Genomic DNA, 21,442 nt, shown 5'->3' with positions numbered 1-21,442 from the left:
GTGAGGCAGTTTACACTTGGATCTTGGATAAGGTTGGAGAAGAGCTAGTGGCTACAGTTTAGAAACAAGGAAATTGCTTGGTGGCTTGTGAGCACAAGTTGAGATCTCAGAGGTTTCTACTAGAGTGTGGATCTGGACTTTCTTGGGTTTGGATTGGATCTTGAGAGATCATGTAGAAATGTTATTATAATTGCTAACGATTTTCAAGTTTAATAAAAATTCTTGGGAAGCATTTTATCTCTCTTTGTCTTCATATTGTTGCATTCTTGGTTGTGATTTGGTAAGGGTGGTGTGGCCCTTCGTCATTGGTATCAGAGCATACCTTCATTAGTGGTATCAGAGCAGGAGTTCCTGAGTGCACAAGCAGATCACCGAAGTGTGAGGCAGTTTATACCAGGACCTTGCTTGGGTGAAGTTTATCAGAGTGGGAGTTCTTGAGTGTGTAAATGGATCACCGAAGTTGAGGCAGTTTGCACCAAGATCTTGAGAGGACATGCTAATTGATCGATGGATGTGGAGATGGGAGACTAAACTTGTTGAGGCATGATCATAGAGAGCTTGTGGATTGCAGATCCATTGTCCTAGACTTGTGATGTGGTTCCTGATTGTTCGTGTGAAGTGGCAGATTGCAATCTGACTTGCAAACAATTCAAGGTTGTCACAAGGAGCATGGGAAGGATTTGTTGTAGAGGGTTTATGAAGATCTTGGAAGATGGCTCCAAGAGGATTGGACCCTAAGATGATTGCCAAAATCCATGATATAGTGGTGAGGAATTTTTCTAAGATGATTTCTCGGTTGGATGCTAGATTGGTTGATCAAGCTAGAAGGTCAAGGTGGAAGAGGTTGGTTTTGCTGATCAGTTTGTGGAGTCTGATGCAGAACTTGTAGAGCAACTAGAGGTTTTTGTTGAAGATATTCCTAATGTTGTTGATGTTGGTATAGAGGTTGGTTTTCATGATCAATTGGTTGAGTTTGACATGGAGATTGTGGAGCACTCAGTCGTGGATGATCCAATTGTTGGTGGTGACTTGTATCTTGCAGAGCATCTTGTTGTGAGCAATCAGGTTGCTAGTGTTGAGAGTTTGGCATGTGTTGATGGAGATCTACATGTGGTTGTTGATGTGGGGTTTGTTGCTATGGGTGTGAATTCACTAGTTGTTGATGTGGATGAGAGTTTTCTATTGAAGCATTATGTTCAGTTTGTTCCTAGGAGTGAGCATGCTTATTGGATGGTTGAGATTCTGGTGTTTGATATCTAGCGATGCAGATATGGAGGATTTGCAGGTTGGTTTTCTTGTCCCTATTGAGGTGGAAGCCTTTGGTGAAGATGAAGATGGTGGTAGATCTTTCTTTTGTGGTGTCAAAGTGTGGGACACACTTTTCTATCTACTGGGGGAGTTTGATGCAGGAGCATCTTGCATGGGGGAAAAAAATATTTGAAAACAAAAGAAGATTTTTTTTTTTTTTTTTTTTAAAGTGTGGAGGAGAGAGAAAGTGATGAAAATTAGAGGAGAAATAATTTTTTAAAAAAAGGAAAAAAGGAGAAAAGGAGGAATTTCTATTTTCAAGGTGCATAGGTGGCATAAATAGAAAAATAGTTGTCATTACATTATTCGAGGTGTGTAGGTGGCATCTTAGAAGCTTGTGGAAAGTGTCTTAAATCTTGCATTTAATATTTTTTGTGATCCATAAAGGAAATGTAATTTTCTAATTGGGCCACATGGTGGTGCTTAGTTGTAATTCTAGAAGGTTATGGAAGTTGTAGAAGGTTGTGGATATTGTGTAGGAGGAATTCTAGAAGGATGTGGATAAGTTATGCATTGGGTGGTAAGTGCCTATTTAAGCAAGGCATATGAGCATTTCTGATCAAGCTTGGTAAATAGAAGCTCGAGAAGGAGAAGTGTTGGAAGCAAAGTTGGAAGGAGTGAAGGCTTCAAGGTGTGAAAGAGGAGGAAGTAAAGAGTGAGTTTTCCTAAGTTTGTGGACAGAACGCTGAATGTGAGGTACACTTGGATCTTGGATAAGGTTGGAGAAGAGCTAGTGACTGCGGTTTAGAAACAAGGAGGTTGCTTGGTGGCTTGCGAGCACAAGTTGAGATCTCAGAGGTTTCTACTAGAGTGTGGATCTGGACTAGCTTGGGTTTGGATTGGATCTTGAGAGATCTTGTAGAAATGTTATTGTAATTGCTAAGGATTTTCAAGTTTAATAAAATTTCTTGGGAAGCATTTTATCTCTCTTTGTCTTCATATTGTTGCATTCTTGGTTGTGATTTGGTAAGGGTGGTGTGGCTCTTCGTCAGTGGTATCAGAGCATACCTTCATAAAAAATGTAGGACATCTATCAATTGGAATAAACTAGAAGACAAGACTGTGCTTGGAGCATAAATGCTAATAGAAATGGAAGGCCATGTCAAATTGATCAGGCAAAGATTGACAAAAGCTAACTATTAGTAGAAAAACTATGTCAATGTGAAATGAATGCCAGAACACTTCACAGGCAGATACAAGGTGTTATTAAGGGTCAAACCTCAAACAAGCATTATTTTTTTTTGTAAATCATCCAAGTTCACTCCAAGATATGTTGGTCCTTTTGAAATCTTAGAAGTAATCAACACAGTGGCATATAGAATTTCTTTTTTTCTAGCCCTGGCTAGAATGCACAATTTTTTTCATGCTTCTTATCTCAAAAAGTATGTCTCTAGCTTCTAACGTTTGATTGATTGGAATTACTTGTCAATCTGAGACTAGAGGGTGGTCATGGTTGATCCCATCAGGGTATTAGAAACTCATAGATTATGCCTGCATAATAAAGAGGTCAAATAGTGTAGGATCTAGTGGGATCAATATTTTGAAGTCAATGCCACATGGGAATATTATGATGAGATCCATTAGTAATTTCCACATCTCTTTAACACATTTAATAAAATGGAGTTGTACATATTTTAATTTTGATTTTTCATAGAATTAAGGATGATGACTCACAAGGGGAAGAGTATGTCACACCTCTTTTGTTTAACACTTTTATACTTATGCCTTTACAAGTGGTTTTGTTTATGATGGAGTTGTTTCCCTAAGGGATTTTGTTTACAATGCTATTGTTGCCCTAAGTGATTTTGTTTACAATTATATTGTTTCCCTAAGTGGTTTTGTGGAATAATGGTGGTTTTGTAAATATACCTAGGTGGATTTTGATTTTGGGTCGTATGATTTCTGTAACTAAAACTCATAATTGTTTTAAATGGTGTAGTTTCATTATGATCCAAAGGTTTCTTGATTGTCATATGAAGCAATTTGTGGAAATTAGCAATAATGGTCATAGATATATATTATCGATGTTTATATATATGGATAGATATCTTATTGTTTTTTATACATAAATACAACTCGATAGTAAGGATTAGCAACCTACTAGGATTAGATGTAGGAAGATTTTAGTGCAAGTGCAAAGGGGGAGGAGGTATCACTAGGAAAAAGGATGTGGGATGATCAAATACAATCATGGAACCTACAAATCTAACAACCACACCTATATGCCCAAGCAACTAGAGACTGAGGATGACACCACTTCACTGTGTCCTGATCTATGATCATTTGAATCAACCAAATCAATTCCAATCAACTATAAACCCATTGGAAATAATATATGGCCATCTTATTTATTTATGTTAATTTATCAGTCTGAAGAATATTCTCACTTGAATAACTCTATTATATTGTATAGAGACCACTTAGAAGGAATATTATTATAAATTCAATTCCGTCAACTTTGTTAGACCCTTGCATTACTTTAATATGGAATTATTCCCTCATACACCCTTATCACCTTGACACTCGGGATTTCGGTATCTACTGCCACTTTAACGTTGGAACCATAATAGGAAAACAACCGGTAATATGATTATTCTACCTGATTAATACATGCACCACTTGACTATAATTTTGGAGACTAAAATGTTTGGCAAATAACATTAGAAAATCAACAATTTATTCCATCGAGGGAGTTGATTTAAATATAAGCCACATGATTTTATGAATGGTTGGGATTTTTAGGTATTCCAGATCATTTATTGAGGGAAGAGTTAGAAAACTTATGCGAGGCCATTCATTAGTTCACCACCTGGATAACATGAAGAGTGTTTATTGTCCACCTTCTTGGAAGCAAGCTTAGATAGGGACTGACAGTGGAGAAAGATAGGGTAGTAGCAGTTGTAACAGGAAGGAGTAACCTCATTCGACTAGTGAGAAGACACGCATAGACTTCAGGCAAGTCACGCTCAACTAGCTCATACTTAAGTATATGAAAACTCTTTGCCATTTCACCGTAGGCATAGATATGCTAAGGAATATATTCTACGGACTTGTCTTTAACTTCTGAACTTCTCTATGTGTTTGAAAGTATCAGCTATGACTATTTTCAGACATATAAAAAACAAGAAAACTAGCCTCTGTTACATCAACCATTCTAATCCCATGTGTATATATTCCAATAGTGTCTTTGTCCGGGTTCTTGTTGCTATGACAGTAAGGAGTGTCTTAGTATCGAATATCTTGATAAGCAACATACAAAAAGGATGGACTTCTTTGTCTGAATGACATATCTGTCTCATTTCAACTCATGAGTCGTTCAATAATTCCTGCAATACCTGCAGATTCGACATGATAACCCATAAGAGAATATACCTTCTGATATAAAAGAACTATCCCGACTAGTCACGCTTTGACTCATACATTAATAAAGAATATGTGAAACGGTTCAGATGCTTTATTCATTCTTAGAAACTCCATATTTGGGAACAAGGTAACCACCTCCGAAAGGAGAGAATACAAACTGTTCTTGAATGAACAATTATATCAGAACTACTCACAAGACAATGTCAGCCCATGGATAGTCAACTTTTTGATCTCTAACCACTTTTCTAAACAGAATGGCTCATTGAGTATTGCTAGATCCGTAAGATATGTGACACAGTTTGTTGACAATTAGTAGAAAACTACCAAGTAACATCGACATGTATGAGTCACACCATAATACGTTTCATGAATAGAGGTCTGTCTGACTCGTCTTAGGATTTTAACATCAGACCAGTGAACCAGAAACTACTCACACCTAAATTGGACTAAGCCAAGAAATAACTAAACCAAAATGCTTATCACATTGGGAAGGTGAGAAGTTGACTCCAGTACTCAGAGAAATCCTTGGCCAAAGTAGAATTGATTGGATGTCAAAATAGAGATACTAGATGCATCCTAGACATAAGTCATTCCACATAGTCATTCTAGATAGCCAGGAGCTACAGAAGTAGACTAGTCACGATGTAAGTATCTCTAACATCGAATTCCCAGGAAACTGGTTTGATCTTCCCCTGCGAGGGATGGGTCTTCTTAGAACTCAAGCTATCTAAGAGAGATCTTTATTGATCCATGTTTGGGTGGTCAAATGTCCAGCCACCTTTAAACATCACATACTAAGGGAAGAATTAAGTTTGGAAAAAAAAAGTCAACTTTGACTATTTAACACATTTGGCCTAGGAATTAAGCTTAGTGTGTGATGTTTAAGCCATTACTAAATGTCCCAGTGATGTCTTCTCCCTCAAACAATGATTCTAGTCGGAAACATGGAGTCATGCTATTACGTATGCCTTTCCTATCAAGTCAATTCTTAAGCATGTTTGGTGATTTCTCTTTTCCAAATTGTTGTAAGTTATTTTCATATTAGTACAGGAAGGAAGAATGAAATTTAGTTGATCTATTTTATTTTAATTGAAATGATAATGTATATTTTCCTATTCATAAATGTAAAATTGAATGTTAGATTTCTTTAGATTGTTGTTCTAATTTAAATGGAAAGTTAGCTTAGCAATTAAGAAGTCGTCCATCTTTTCAAAAAAAAATTATATAGTATAATGCCATTGATCATTCTTATGCAAACACAAACAAGTAAACCTAATTTGGATTAGTTAGTAAGCCTTAGTAAACTTTTTTTGATAATTTTTAGCATGTTACAATTAGATAGTTATAAATACCTTAAAACAAGCTAAAGTGTTAACTAGGAGATGAGTACATCACTTGAAAGAGTATTAAGCCTCTTAGTTCACTTAGTAGTAGTTGGATTTAACCACATAAATAGAGAAGACAACAAAGCCACATACAACCTAGAAAATATAGAGGAGATGGGGACTTGAAAAAAATTGTAATTTCGCATCATAATAGGCCATTTTAAATTTTAAATTACTCATATAAATAAATAGAGTAAGCATAAATTAGTATCATACAAATAAAAATAGATTCAATATATTTCAAACAATTATAAAAATAAAAATTAAGGCAACCCCAATTACAATAAGTAATCAATTCTTCCTAGAGACTCTTTAGGTTTCTTTTTTATTTATTAACTTGACCTAATCTTAGTCTACTCTGACCTTAATTTATAAATTGACATGTAGAATGCCAAGTCCTATGGTTAAAAATATGGATATTAATTTATTTAAGGTGAACACTTTGCTAAGAACGATTTTGAGTTCAAAATGAATAGTTCTAAATTTATCCTATGTGTTGTGCATTTATCATTTATTCTTTGAATTGTAATATGAAAGAAACATAGATTGCAAGATTCTTTTTAGAAAAATTTACATTAGGTTAAGGTTTAAATTTGATAAACATTCATATGTATATATGTAAACAAACAAGGTTACATGTAGATGTAGTCCCTATCTATCATGGGCTAGGAGGAAGTTTTATGACAACACAAAGCACCCTCTTAAGAATGCTCAAAATGTGTAAATTTCTACATTGTCTTTGTTCTTACCTTTTGAGTTAACCTCATTAGCATTTCTTTAGTAATTTATACTTCATTTCTATTTATAATTTATCTAGATTTATCCTCATTTTTTAAAGATAAAGCGATAATTAACTCGAAGTATTAATGCTACAACTTAGGACTTTGTGGTGTCTTACAGACAAGAATATTTTTTGATAATCTCTCTTGTAGAGAGAGAAAATTTTGTTTCATATGCTCCAAGCAAAATAAAGAATAAAATATTTCAATGTAATGAGAAACACAGGCATGAAATTGAATTATAAGAAGACTAAATAGTGACAATAAGCCACAACATTAATGTCAATTCTAATTCATCAATTAAGAAAGGAAATCGGTAACTAGTCTTGTCTTTATAAGAAAGTGATTAGGCAAATTAGAAATACAAAATCTCAAATCATGTAGATTCAATAGAGGATTTTTCTACAAAATATCCTTATACCAAGAAAATCTCAATTGTCAACAAAAAAAAATACTATCCTTCCATTGCCATTAACTAATCTCTTTCTTGTTTCTTGTTAATGGAACCCTTGGCAACTTCTTTTCCTCCTCCTAGGGATTGTACCACAATGACCCCCTATCTCCCTACCTTTTAATTATTGTGGTGGAAGTATTAAGTAGAAATTTAGTTTCATTAACTAACTTTGGAAAAATTAAGGGCTTTAAACCTGCCTCCTAGCGCCCCTTGCAAGTTATTTAGTAGTTTGTTAACAACACTTTCTTATTCAGAATCTCATCCATTCATGAAGCCAAAGAATAGAAGAACACTCTAAACAACTACGGGCTGATATTTGGTCAATGCAATAATTATCAGAAAAGAAAAGTCTATTTCTTCAACACCATTGCTAGTTTGAGAGAAAAGGTGACTAATATTCTTGGCTACTAGGAAGCTTCCCTCTATGACACTTATCTTTGCCTACCTCTTACCATAAATGTAGTCCCCAACCAATATGTGAATGGTTTGGTTGAATGCTTTCAACAGAAGCTAGGGGGCTAGAAGGGAAAATTTTTGAGTAATGTTAGGAAACTCTAGCTTCTCTTTGCCTCTCTACAAGGTACCTTAGTGTATTTCCTCTCCATCTTCAAAATCCCTAGTAGATTCAAAGATATTTTTGAGAAAATCTAGTAGAATTTCTTATGGTATGGTACTGAAGAGAAGACCAAAATGAGCTTGGTGAGCTAGGAGAAAGTTTTCCACCTAAAAGCTCTTGGAGGTTTGAACTTAAGAAGAATTGGCCACTTGAATAGGGCTCTATTAACCAAAATTGGCTAGAATTTAGCGAACTACCAGGGAAGTTGGTGTAACATAATATCGGCTAAATATCTTGGAGGTTTGTTTCCTCGCCAATTCCCTTGGGCTTAGACTCTCCCCCAAGGGTCCAAGCTCTGGAAAAATGTTGTTAATACTCAAAAGATACTAAGAAAAGGGTGTTACTATATTTTAGGGAATGGCAATTCTATTGAATAATGGGAGGATCAATGGATACATGAGAACCCCCTCATGAAAAATAAGTTTTAACCTCTCTAGGAGGATTGTACAAGATTGTATGGCCCCTGGACCTGAAACTTTATCACCACTAATAGATAATGGATTACCTTGCAAAACCTTGAGCCTAGGGAGTTGGGCCTTGCTCGTGAGCTACATGACCTCCTATAAAACTATAGGATTCCTTTCACCCCTATGAGGACTCCTTATTTTGAGTACTCATACCTTTGAGGGAGTTCACACTTAAGTCTACTTACCTCTATGACCTTGGTGGAGGGAAGCTGAGCAAGTTGATTGGCACAAATTCTGGCATCGTTGGATCCTGTGAATATAAACTTCTTTTGGTGGATGACCTTGCATGGGTCGATTCTCACCATTGACAACCTCAAGCGTAGAGGGTGTCAAATCACTAATTGCTGCAATTTATGTCTCCATGAAGTTGAATCTATTACTCACTTGCATATTTACTACCCATTTGCCATGGAGGTTTGGAGGGAGGTTATTTCTTTATGGGAGGTTTAGTGGTGCATGTACAAAGATCTAAAACAATTTGTTCATTAGGACATCCCAACTGACCGCCCATACCTCAAAAAATTATGGATGATTCTACCACCATATATTTCATGGAATATCTAGAAGGAGAGGAACAATATGATTTTCAAGGACCAAGGCACTACTAGTGGGGTACTAGTGGGGGGGGAGGGGGGTGACCTAGATCACTACCAAGCTTCTCAAAGAATGGAGTGGGTTTTGGCCGTGGAAGTCTCCCCCTGAAGCCCCCAGGAAAGCTTGACATGAAATGGGATTCATCTTGGAATGTTGGCCCAATAGTGGGTCAATTTGACAATTCCAAAGCTTTTGCTAGAAAGAAGATGATGTGGCACCCCCTAACTCCTGGTTCAAGCTAAACTTTGGTGGTTTGGTTGTGCTAGATAGCACTATCATAGGAGGTATCCTTCACAACAGTATGGGAAATATGGTTGTTGCCTACACGGGTAACTATGGAGGGGGTTCTAACAATGAAGCTGAAGCACTGAGCACTTCTTTGGGGGCTAAGAATTGCAAGAGCTTGGGGTGTCAATAATTTGGCTATTGAGGGAGACTCAATGTTAATCATTAAGGCTGCTAAGAGAGAAGGAAAAAGCAACTAGTCAATTAAAAATATAATTGAGGAAATCCAGAGGTTGATAGAAGATTTCCAAGAGATCCACATTGCCCATATATATCATAAGGCAAATGGCATGGTAGATGGGCTGGCTAAATTTGGTTACAGTCTCATGCACCTTGTGGAATGGGATGACGTCATAAGGTTGCCATCATCAACTCAAGTTGTGATGGAAAGGGAGCATACCTTCATAAATACCATATGAATTAAAAAATAGGTGGCAGGCCTTCTTTTCTCTATGTGGTCATATGAATAAGACACTTCATAAAGGGAGTTTTTGGCACAATTGTTTACTAATTTACATTGTAATTTTGGTTGTTGTGAACATTAATTACTATAGTAAAAGGATGCAGATGGTAGATTTGGTGAGATGTAGCAAATGATCTAGTAATGATTAAAGTGATAGGTTAATGAAGTCCTGCATAAGATGGAACTGGCAACAATTGTTTATGGATGGAAAGAGAATGTTCACACATGTCATGAAGAGTGGTTTTTGTTTTTTGGGAAACATTACGGACTTATGATGGTCATGAAATGCCTTTTCATTTTATTTGCTAAGATTCTTCAATTTATATCCAACAACATCATAACTTGCAATAAGACTATGTCATCTGAAGAATTAGTGGTTGATCTAGGTGACAATATGGAAAATATCGATCAAATTGAACTAGTGGGTGTGGAAGATAACATATGTAGCAGCAAGGCAGAAATTCTTTACTTATAGGAAGGAGGTCTTTTACAGTATATGTAAAGTATGGTGAAGCATGATGAGGTTATATCAATGCAATTCTTCTAGACTTGGAAAGATAGGAAGGTGACTATTAATGGCATGAGTGTTGATATTTTGGAAGAAACCATTGCGAGCACTGGTGATTTTTCAATGGAAGGAATGAACTGGTGGAGGCAAGAAAAGGTCAATGAGGAAGCCAACCTATGAAAAATCTTCAAAGCCAAGTAGGAACTAGAGAGAATGTGTGGTGGGTATTCTCGAGTTGCCCTTCTTAAGCCCTGGGACATCATCTGCTACACTATTGTGTAGTACATCACCCTAGGGGACTATTTCTAGGTACTATAATACTACCATTTCCCCATCCTAAATCATTTCAGGAATCTAGAACACATCTCCTTCCCATTTTTGTTATTGCATTTGTTGTAGGATGGTATTTTTAAGGCTAGGAGGAAACACAAGGAGCGAAAAACCTTCTACTTCATCCACCGAGGGCTGATGAATAAACTTTATACCTAGCATCTTGTCCTAAATCTATCACTTTTGATTAACACTCTTGACTCTGTCATCCCCAAAGCCTTCCTTAATCTTGGCCCTAGCCCTAGCCACAAGAAGTACAAGAAAACCCCTAACCCTAATGTCAAAATTAACCCGAAGGTTAAAATAAGCCTAATTGAGTCAAATTCAAACACTAGGTAGGGTAAGAAAAGTGCTAGGAGGTCTAGCAAATGCCTCTAGATGAAAAAATTCAAGTCCCCCCCATGCATGATTCTAGCTCCGACTCCTCTAAAAGTGATGCCAAAACTTTTAAAATGAAGAGAATGCCTAGGGACAAAAAACCTAACCCAAGCCCTATAAGTCCCTCCCATGTCAATGACACCCTTGAGGCTACCTTAGCTATGAGTAGGGAGGATGATATTACCTCCTCAAGAAAAGAAACCCCCAAAGGTGTTGGGAAGAAGGGAAAGCATAGCCATAGCAAGGTGAGATTAGAAAGGCTAGGGAATTCCATAAGGGACCTGATTGACAACCAAACTACTATCTGCAAGAGGTTTGAAACCTTGGTGGAGTTATCCACCAAGGTCATGCACTCTGTGGCCCCTACCCTTTATTTTCTACAAGAGAGCAAAGAGGAGAAGGACCTAGGAAAGTCACTGAAACCACTCAATCCACCTATGGGTTCCTAGCTAAGGATTGGTTAAAGGCCATCTTGGACAAATAGGTTAAAGTAGAAGGTGAGTATGGGGACAAGGATGTGCCTAAGAAGGAGGAAAATCATGCAATTGAAAAGGATAGCTAGCCTTGTGTCTTTTTCTTTTTTGTTGTGTTTATGATTACGCCTATGAACTTAGTACCCTGCGAGATCTTTATGTTTATGCCATTTAAGAGGACTTATAGCAGAAATTTTTGTAAGGGTTGTTTTATTTTATAGTCCATTATGTATATTAGTTTAAAGACTACTAGTACTATTAAGCTAACTATGAACAAATTTTTTTTTTTGAAGTTTAAAGTTGGTATTGGTTAGTGGACTGGGAGGTTACCTCCAACTATTTATTCAACCCTTTTATACTTTGGGGTCAACCCCCTATCTTGTTTGTTATCAGTTACTTAAAAAAAATGATCTCTTTCTCTCTAATATTAAGATTTCACTTTCAATAATGAAGAAACATGTTGGATGATAGATAATTATCCATATATAATATTCATCTCAATGTCTTATTTTGTTGAATAAACTATGTCAATTTTGTTCTTGTGACTGAAATAAATGTCATAAAAAACATAAAATACACATCTAAATAATGTATATAGAATCATCTAAATTTTATAATTTTAGTTAATTTTTAAGTTTCTTGAATAGTTTCAACAAAATTGCCAAAGCACAATTTTGTTTTAGAAGAAAGCAATATTTATTTAGCATTTTATTATATGCAAATAAAGTCTAGACCTACTTTTCAAGCATAATTTTATTCTTGTTAAGGCAACTTCAAAGAATACAAATTGAGTCCAAGAGAACTTTAAGGTACCTCTCTACGAAGGTAGCCACAACATGGCTTTCTAACATGATCACCATATAAACAATAATCTTTCCTTCCAAAAATGTCATCTCACAATAAAAAGGATCAAAATTAGATGGCATCATGACCATAAATTAATATGTCTAAGTTGTATATTTTTTAGAAGTATTTGTTGACTCCGACTATCAATTTTTGGGTTAGCTAACCAGTCATGTTAACTACGTGCCAAAAATGAACATTGTACAAAATGAAGTTTCTAGATTTAGGTGCCCACTTTTGAATTTTTAGTTAGATTTTTGGCACTTAACTTCATTACCCTATTTTTTTTATATATCCAATGTATCTATTGTAAATCATATATTTGAATAATATAATCAATGTGCTTTTATGTTGGATCTTTGTTTTAAGAACTCTATGTTATGTTCCACCATTTTATGTTTTTTCTAGTATGATATGAGAGCATTTCTAAATGTCAAAATGAGAATCAGGAAAAATGACAATATATTAACAATCTTGGGTGTGAAGAATGTTTGGAAGAGTTGAAGATTATTGCAGACAGTAGTGGAAATCTAGGGAGCCAATTAACAATGTGTTTCTAGCCAAATGAAGTTTGAGAGCTATCCAAATAGAAGTAAAAAGTGTGCGAAAAAGTTAGAGCATAGAAACATATGATTATCACAGAAAGAATCTAGGGATAGATTTGTGGGTGCGAAAAAACCAAGTATCTTGTCATTCTGTAGTGTTATTTGCAGATTTAAAAAAGGTGGGATTTTGATTTCCTCTATTTTGTGGATTTGGAAGATTTGAAAAATTCTATATTATGAACAACTGAGATTGTAGTTGTCTTTCAATACAACTATTGGATAAGTGTGTGGGGTTAGTTTCTTTCACCTAAGATATTTGAGTTATTGTGGAAAATAAAAGAAGAGAGTAATGCAAAAAATATATAGAAAAAGTGAGTTTATCTTCTTGTGCTTCAATGGGGAAAGATTGAAAAAAAGTAAAGAAAGGAAAATATAGTTTAGAAGAAGAATTGATGAGTGTTAAAGAATGTAATTCAAATTTGATAATTTTTTTTAAAGAAGTAGGAAAACAAAATTATGAGTAATTGTGTCAAGTTCAAGATTTAGAAAAAGAATTGATCAAAGTCAAAGAGAAAAATTAGAAATTAGAAGAAATGTTAAAGGTATTTGATGATGTCAAAACCAAAAATGGAAAATTAGAAGAGCAAATAAAGTTGTTTGATGAGAAAAGGAAGGAAGTTTAAGAAGAAAAGGTGAAGAAATTGAAAGTACAAAACTGTATGTTGAAGAAAGAAATTTCTAATATGAAGCAAGAGAATGGAATATTTGAAGTGTAAGCTATCTTTGTGTGATGCATCATGTGACATAAATGACTTGAGTGATTATGTAAATGAGAAATGTGATTTTGTTGTTGCTAAAAGTATTTGTGATGAAAAGTGCAAGAAAGAAAACAACAAGGAGTTTGAAAACTTTGTTTTCTATGATAAGAAGAATTTTGGCTTTATGATAATAACGAAGATGGGCTATGAAGGAAAGGGATTGGGAAAGTATGAACAATGAATCAGAGAGCCTATTGAACCCACTTGGAGGCCAAAAACTATGGGTCTTGGATATAATAATGCTGATAATAATGTTCAATATGATGTATGTGCAAAACAATCAGCGAAAAGAAATAAATAAAACAAATGTGATCATTGTAATAGAGAAGGTCATAGCAAAAACATGTGTTGGGACTTGCATCCATCCAACATTTGTGGATTAAAAAATCATTCTGAAAAAATATGTTGGAACAAAGAATGGAAGAAAGAATCAATGACAAAATATGTAAAGATGAATTATGGTTGGATCGATGAATCTAGTTGGAAAAACCTTATAGAAAAGTATAAAAGGCTATACAAATTTTGATGTGTGAAAAATGTCAGCAATTATAATTTTTTTGAAAGATTGCCCCAACTATTGGAAGATTGGATGTTTTCAAAAGGAAAAAGATGGAAAGCAAGGATACAAAAGCAACAAATAAAGAAGTTTGTTTGACTCTTTCAATTGTTGGGTGAGAAATCAAGAATATAAAAAAGTGCAATGTATAATGAATTTATAAAATAAGGGCTGCAAAAATATTTGAAAGTGAAGTCATTGAAATAATAAGGTGTAGTTGTTTGAAATAAGAAAGTGACTTAAAAAAGGGAAGATAAATAGGAGAAAGAAAAGTGTAGTTCTAAGAAGAAAATTGTAGCATAGAATACAATGAAGAAAAAAATGATGGGTTAAAGTGAAAGAATACCAAAAAAGAAAGAAGAGAAAATGAAAGAACAGAGAGGAAATGCAGTAGCATGTGGTGACAAGTAAAGAGAATAATGAAGAATGTGAAGAAAACATTGTTCTTGTCTAAAAAGGAGAAGTAGAAAATTGTTGGTTGTGTTTGAGAAGTACAAGTTAAAATGTGAAAAGATGTAAAAGTGTGTGCTAAAGGACTGTGCATAAGAAAAATAAGAAAACAAAAAAGAAATAGAGAAAATAATAACGATTAAAAGAGCATTGATAATAAGAATGAAAGAGAGAAAATATAGAAAAAGAAAAGTGCACCAAGAATCTGACTAGAAAAATGGAAAGAAGAAAAGGATGATAGAAAGAAGAAAAATTATTGTAGGAAAGAAGAAATTTGTTGAAAATTTTTTGATAAAAAAAAGGCAACAATGTTGAGGAAAAGATTTAAGAATACAAAGACAAGTTTACTGAGTGGCTAAGAGAAAGTGAAAGATTGGAAAAGAGCATGATAAAAGTTTTAAGAAAAGTTAAAGAAAGAAGGATTGAAGCTCTAAGAATGAAATTGAAGAATTGGGTGAACTAGTCATGTTCATCCCTATCAAAATAGAGGGAAATTCATTTGAGTTTGCACCGTATAAAAGAAAAACAAGAGGATTTGAGCGAATCAGTCACTTTCCACCCTGCCAAAAAAAAGCTAGTGGACTTGGGGGAACTAGTCATGTTCTACCCTAGAGATATAGAAGGAGAACCAATCATATTCTATCTTGCATTGATAGAAGAACCTTGCAGCCCTAAAAATGGTAAACTAGTCATGCTTATTCTACAGAGCTAAAAGAAAGTACAATTGAAACATCCAAATGGAAAAAAATCCTTCTTAGCATAAATAAAGCAATATGGATTGCAAACGTTTCAACAAAGAAGAAGAAAATCTGAAATTGCAACAATATTCATAAAGTCAAAATTAAGGGGGAGTGTTAGAAGTAATTGTTGACCCTAGTTGTCAATTCTCAGGTTAGTTAACAAGTCATGTTAACCATGAAAAATGAATATTGTGCAAAACAAATTTTCCAGATTTAGGCACTCAATTTTGAATTTTGAGTTAGAATTTTGTTGCTCAACTTCATTACCCTATTTTATATATATCCAGTGTGTCTAGTGTAAATCATATAGTTGAATAATATAATCAATGTTCTTCTTTGTTGGATCTTTGTTTTATGAACTCTATGTTATGTTCCAGCATTTTATAATTTTTCTAGCATGGTATCAAAGCATTTCTAAATGTCAAACATAGCATTATAATATTTCTAAATTTTTAATAATATTCAAAATAAGTTTCTTTGCTAGAAAAACACCTCGCATGTTAAGAATTTTGAGCTCCATATATATGATATTATAAAATCAATACATATTTGTGCAAAGATATATATAGGATTTCTCTTTTTCACTATAAATCATCAATCACCATTCATCATATTAGCCTCTATAGATTATCTTCTCATCTTTGTGTAGATACACTCACAATTGACTTTCATACTTGAACTTGTTTTATAAATCTGAACATCTTATACTTGCAAACTAGCAAAGCATTATATGATACATTGTATTTTTCCTTGCTAAACATTTTCAGATTGATAGAGAAACTTTGTCATATTTATTTTCCCTGCATTATCATCCCAAGTGATGCAGTACAGAAGAATAACATTTTTATAATTTTCATCATTATTTGAATTTTAGAATGGTTAGTTTCCAACTACCTCTTCATTTCCATTGTAAACTTCATTCCAAAATAGAAACATCTTGATGCATCGATGATAACTTTTCTATTATATTCAACTATCAACATGTGAATGTCGAGCACACCACATTTTGTTAGTCAGGTGAATTTTTCCAACTTCAATATGACATTTACAAAAAACATCTATCTCCTTTGATTTTCTACTGCACTTAACTACCGATTTGGTCTTCAAAACAATAATCATCACACCCATGCTTGCAAAAGATTTAACATAGGTTTATCCATATATAGAAGTCTTGTAAATGACTAATAAAATTAACATTCAATAAAATGTTCTTTATTGCAACATTGAAGTTCTTCTTGCTCTTTTACGTTTCCATTGCTTAGTGTTTTGTTACCATCACATGCTATTCAACTCCTATTACTACCAAGACAATTAACTATTTACACTCCAAAATCTATTATCAAAACTAAACTAATTTATGTGTATTTGAAATTCAAGGAATCATACTAGTGACTACACAAATAGTGTATTTTTTCATTCATCAAACTCATATATTCATTTGATGTATCTTGTCATTATGCTTAAGTTGTCTCAATTCTATTCTAGCTTCAAACTTTCCCTTTAGTCATGAACTCTTTAGCCCTTGAAGATAGACTTCACATGCTACAAGATGGATCTACAATAAGCCTTTGCAAAATCTATGCTAATTGCAACATTTTATTAAGTTCAACATCTATTTTATGTATCTCTTCATTTCTATTAATTGCAACATCTCTTCTATGTTGACATGCTTGAACTTCTCTTTGTACACTCCTAAAACATATATACTATCTATATTAGCATTTATCAATGCACTTAACCTAGATGACACAAATGCCAACAACACCTCTTCTTAACTTCCTAGTCATGCCAATAAAATCAACCATTTCACTGTTTTCTAAATAAAATAACTGCACCTATATTTAACATTGGATATTAAGAAGTAACATGACCACCTTGCAGCATCTTGGACATCATGTTGGTTTGTATGTAGTGGCCACTCTTAAAATATTAAAAGCATGATCTAGAATAAACTTAATTAAAGTTAAAATAGAGTATATGAAAAGAGAAAATACAAGAAAACATATTCATATTTGGCAAAGTCTTGATTTGGACCTCGAATTTCTAAAATTTTCTTAGCAAAAACAAGATCTCCTATAATCACACATAGATTTATGGTATTATTATTTATGTCATATTATTTCTAGGAAACACATGCACATTTTAATAATTGTTATTACTTAATGGCTATATAGACTTTCAATCAATCATAATCATCTTTGATCATTTGATTTTTATTTTCTATCCACCCTATAAATATTCTTGAGAAATTATCCTTTCAAACATCCTCTCTATTTAGAACACCATTTATGGGATCAAATATTAAATGAGATTTCATTTCTAGTCACCTTAGCATACACTTAGACTTAAAGTTATTAGGATTTAGAAAAGAGGGCATTTTTTGATCAAGCAAGCATGGAGGAAACTCAAATACAAATAAACATCCTAGTTTCTATATTTCCTTGTGGAGCATATGTGTCCTATTTCCTAAATTGTGGATACTAATTTTATTCCAACAATGTTACCTAGAATGGACATAAAGATGTCCTAGACAATGACTAGTCATAGACGTCCATGGCTAAAGATGTCACTCAAAAGCATTCCTAGGGATGCCAAGTCAATCTATCTTGTCCTAGATGTGGATTTCACTTTGATTTACTATCTCTAACTTATTATTACAAAACCTAAAAATATAGAGTCAAAACATAATATAAAATATTTAAAAATTCAAAAACAAGAATTAACAATGAATTTTCATCACACAACTCTAAATCCCAAAGACCTAGAACAACATATTCTCGAGTACTGATTATTATCCTATTTAGGGGATCCCAAATAGCTCTACTTATCCTACCTTAAGACCCAAGTATCGTGAGTACTGACTCAGAAACCTCTGCATTATTAAACATTGGAATATGATTATAAGATATACAAACCATAAGAATCTTCAACACTCTACATTTAGAAGAATGATAAACCAACCAAGAATACATAAAATAGAGAAAAAAGGTAAATCAACCATAGCACAATACTGAGCCAAATTTATATTTTCCTATTATATGAGTTAAATTAACCTCATTGGTAATTTGACAATGTCATTACCAATTGTCATATAATTGTTATGGAGATCAAGTATATGCATACTATTTCATCAATATAACTTTGACATCTTATAATTTATTATCTTTTTAGCATCAACAATGGTACATTTTGAACTCTTATGCTCTTCCTTATTTAACAAGCAATGGAAAATTTAAAAGGATTAAGAAGAGTTACCAAGAAAATTTAGATCTTTGTGTTCAAGGTATATATATAGATCTGAGGGTTATTACAAGATTTCAAATTCCAGACACAATATTTTAATGGAAAATGCCATTACCGATGCAATAATTCAACCATTGCTGGTATTGAGCAAGAGGTATTTCAACCTACTCAATGTTAAAATTTAGAATCACAATATGTTGCTTGTGAAAGATCTTATACCGTACAACAAAATTACACAAACTTGGATACACACATCGGCCAGTTATACTCATTTTTGGTAATAATGGACAAAAGTGTAAGCACTGATTACTATACGATGGCAAATGCACGCTTTGTTAACACCGCCAGTTTGGTCAATGTAATTGCATGTTGTAATTCTACACTATTCCAACTCAAAGGGTAAAGAAGCTGGATCTCTTCCTATTGATCCAAATGATTTCTATGTTAAGTACTTCTCAGTGAACTAGGCAAGATCTGTCAAGTGGAATGTATTTGTTGGAGCTACTAGACCTAATCCACAAGGTTCTTTTAAATATGGATGGTGCAGAAGCACCTTAGCATACCAAGTGATCAATAGGGAATATTATGGTATATTTTTTTAGTTCAAAAGGATGTAAAATGTTTGTATTTGTTGTAAAAGGTCCTAAAATCCCATACTAATGTGTTTGGGAGTTTACACAGTTAAAAGGTGATTTGCTTTTGAAAGAAATTGTGAACATGCAAATATAAGAGACAGACTAATCGGTGGGTTGAGAAGTTGAATAGAATGTAACTATCGCAAAACTATGAAGAATCATTATATTACATTGTCATGATATTGAAAAAGGCATGTGATCAATCTAGATGAAAAACATACATGAGTCTATCAATTAGTCCTCTTTACTATCATGTCAATCTGCAGATGCTAAAGATGACAGGAGAGAATGTAAGTGTCACGTTGTATCAAATTTGAAGAATGCAATAAATATACTTTTATTAATTTCCTTTAAGTAGTATTGATATCCAAACAATTAATGTTGGAATATTAAATGAAATGTCCATTTGCCTCTAGAGCCAAACGCCCACCTACCTCCCTGACAGCTTGCAGAACAGATAGAAACGTAAATATGGTAGGTGAGATTTTGAAATCAGAAAAGAGGGGAAAAATGAAATATGAAAAAAGGAATGTTTATTCATTCATTCAATGAGTTCAAGCATATTGAGCAAATCAGTTGTTGCAGAGCAGAGCAGAGAAGGAAGAAGGAAAGAAGTTTGTGCCTGCAATTGCACGTGTTTCCCTTGTTCACTTTGTAAGTTTTTTATTGTTGGATTCAACCTATTGAAGTAGTGATTTCTCTAGGCACCATTGTATGCAGCCATTAGAGTTGCAGGTTTAAAGTTTTTTGAAGTATTACCAGTTTAGGGTTGTTTTAAGTTTTCTGGTTGAAGCCAAATGCTCCCAGATTTTGTAATAGTTTAATGAAAGATTGAATGGAAAGCAAGCAGGCATACTTGAATCTATCTTCCTCTTCTATTCATTGCATTTGACAAGCTTGTTTGAAAGGTTAAAGTTTTGGCTTTTTTATTTTAATGGTGAAAGAATTCACGTTGAATTTCTCTAAGTTATATTTTTTCAGTTTGGAACAGAACACTCGGCATCCTCTTCACCTTGTTGTGGGTGCCGAGCATTTCCTTTGTGAGCCGAGCTCACTTGGCATCCATTGGTGTTCAGATTTATCTTTTATGTGCCAAGCTTACTCAACACCTATTGCCTGACACTTAGCACCTTCAAGTGTCGAGCAATCTGTGACTCGACACTTTCAAGTGCCGAGCAAAATTGGCACTCAACACCTTCATATGCTGAGTAGTTTTTAAGTGCTGAGAAAAAATTTTAGGTTTTGAGTTTTGAGTTTTAAATTTAATTTATATTTCTCACATGGTATCAGAGCTTTGAGGCTCCACATCCACAGTGAGTTAGGGCATTTATTTTTTTTTGGGATATTTGACATGGTAGTAGATACAGGAAAGATATGGCAGCAGCCACCACCATTCAATGGGCAAAACTATGATACATGGGCAAAGAAGATGAAAACCATTATAGTTGCAAATGATTTATGAGAGTTTGTGATTAATGGATTCAATGATGTGACTGATCCAACTCAGTATGTTGCCCTTACAAATGCATAAAAGACTCATTTGAAAGAGTCAAGGAGGAAGGATGCTAAGGCATTAAGTTTGATTGAAGCAGTAATGATAGAAACAATTTTTTTCAAGATTGCAGCAGCAAATTATGCAAAGGAAGCTTGAGATATCCTTGAGACAAACTTCAAGGGGACTGATAAAGTCCATACTGTAAAGCTACAGAACATAAAGAGGGAGTTTGAGAACCTTCAGATGAAGGAAAATAAATCAGTTGCAAACTTTAGTTCAAGGACCTCCAATGTGATTAACTAATTGAAGTCAAATGGAGAAGACTATCAAGAGTAGAGGATAGTGGAAAAGATATTGAGGAGTTTACCTCATAAATATAAAAATTTGGTCATAACCATAGAAGAGGCAAAAGACCTCATTGTTTTGACAATGGATGAGTTGATGGGTACACTTCAAACCCATGAGCATATGATCAACAGATCTACTTCTTCATCTTCCCAAGAGCAAGCATTCAAGGCTCAATCAAATCCAAGAGGAAGGGGGAGAGGAAGAAATGGCTCAGACAGAAACTCCAGAGGCAAAGGCCAAGGAAATGGAAGACAAAGAAATACTGTAGTAGAAAGCTCAGTAAGAGCAGATGGAGCAAGTAGCTCACAAAATACCTCAAGAGGAGGTAAGAAAAACTACAACTCAAATAAGAGTAATGTAAAATGC

The sequence above is a fragment of the Cupressus sempervirens genome, chromosome 4, assembly GCF_028749045.1.
Source record: "Cupressus sempervirens isolate cs-2001-9-10 chromosome 4, ASM2874904v1, whole genome shotgun sequence".
Classification (NCBI taxonomy): Eukaryota; Viridiplantae; Streptophyta; class Pinopsida; order Cupressales; family Cupressaceae; genus Cupressus; species Cupressus sempervirens.
This window is presented reverse-complemented; position numbering follows the sequence as displayed.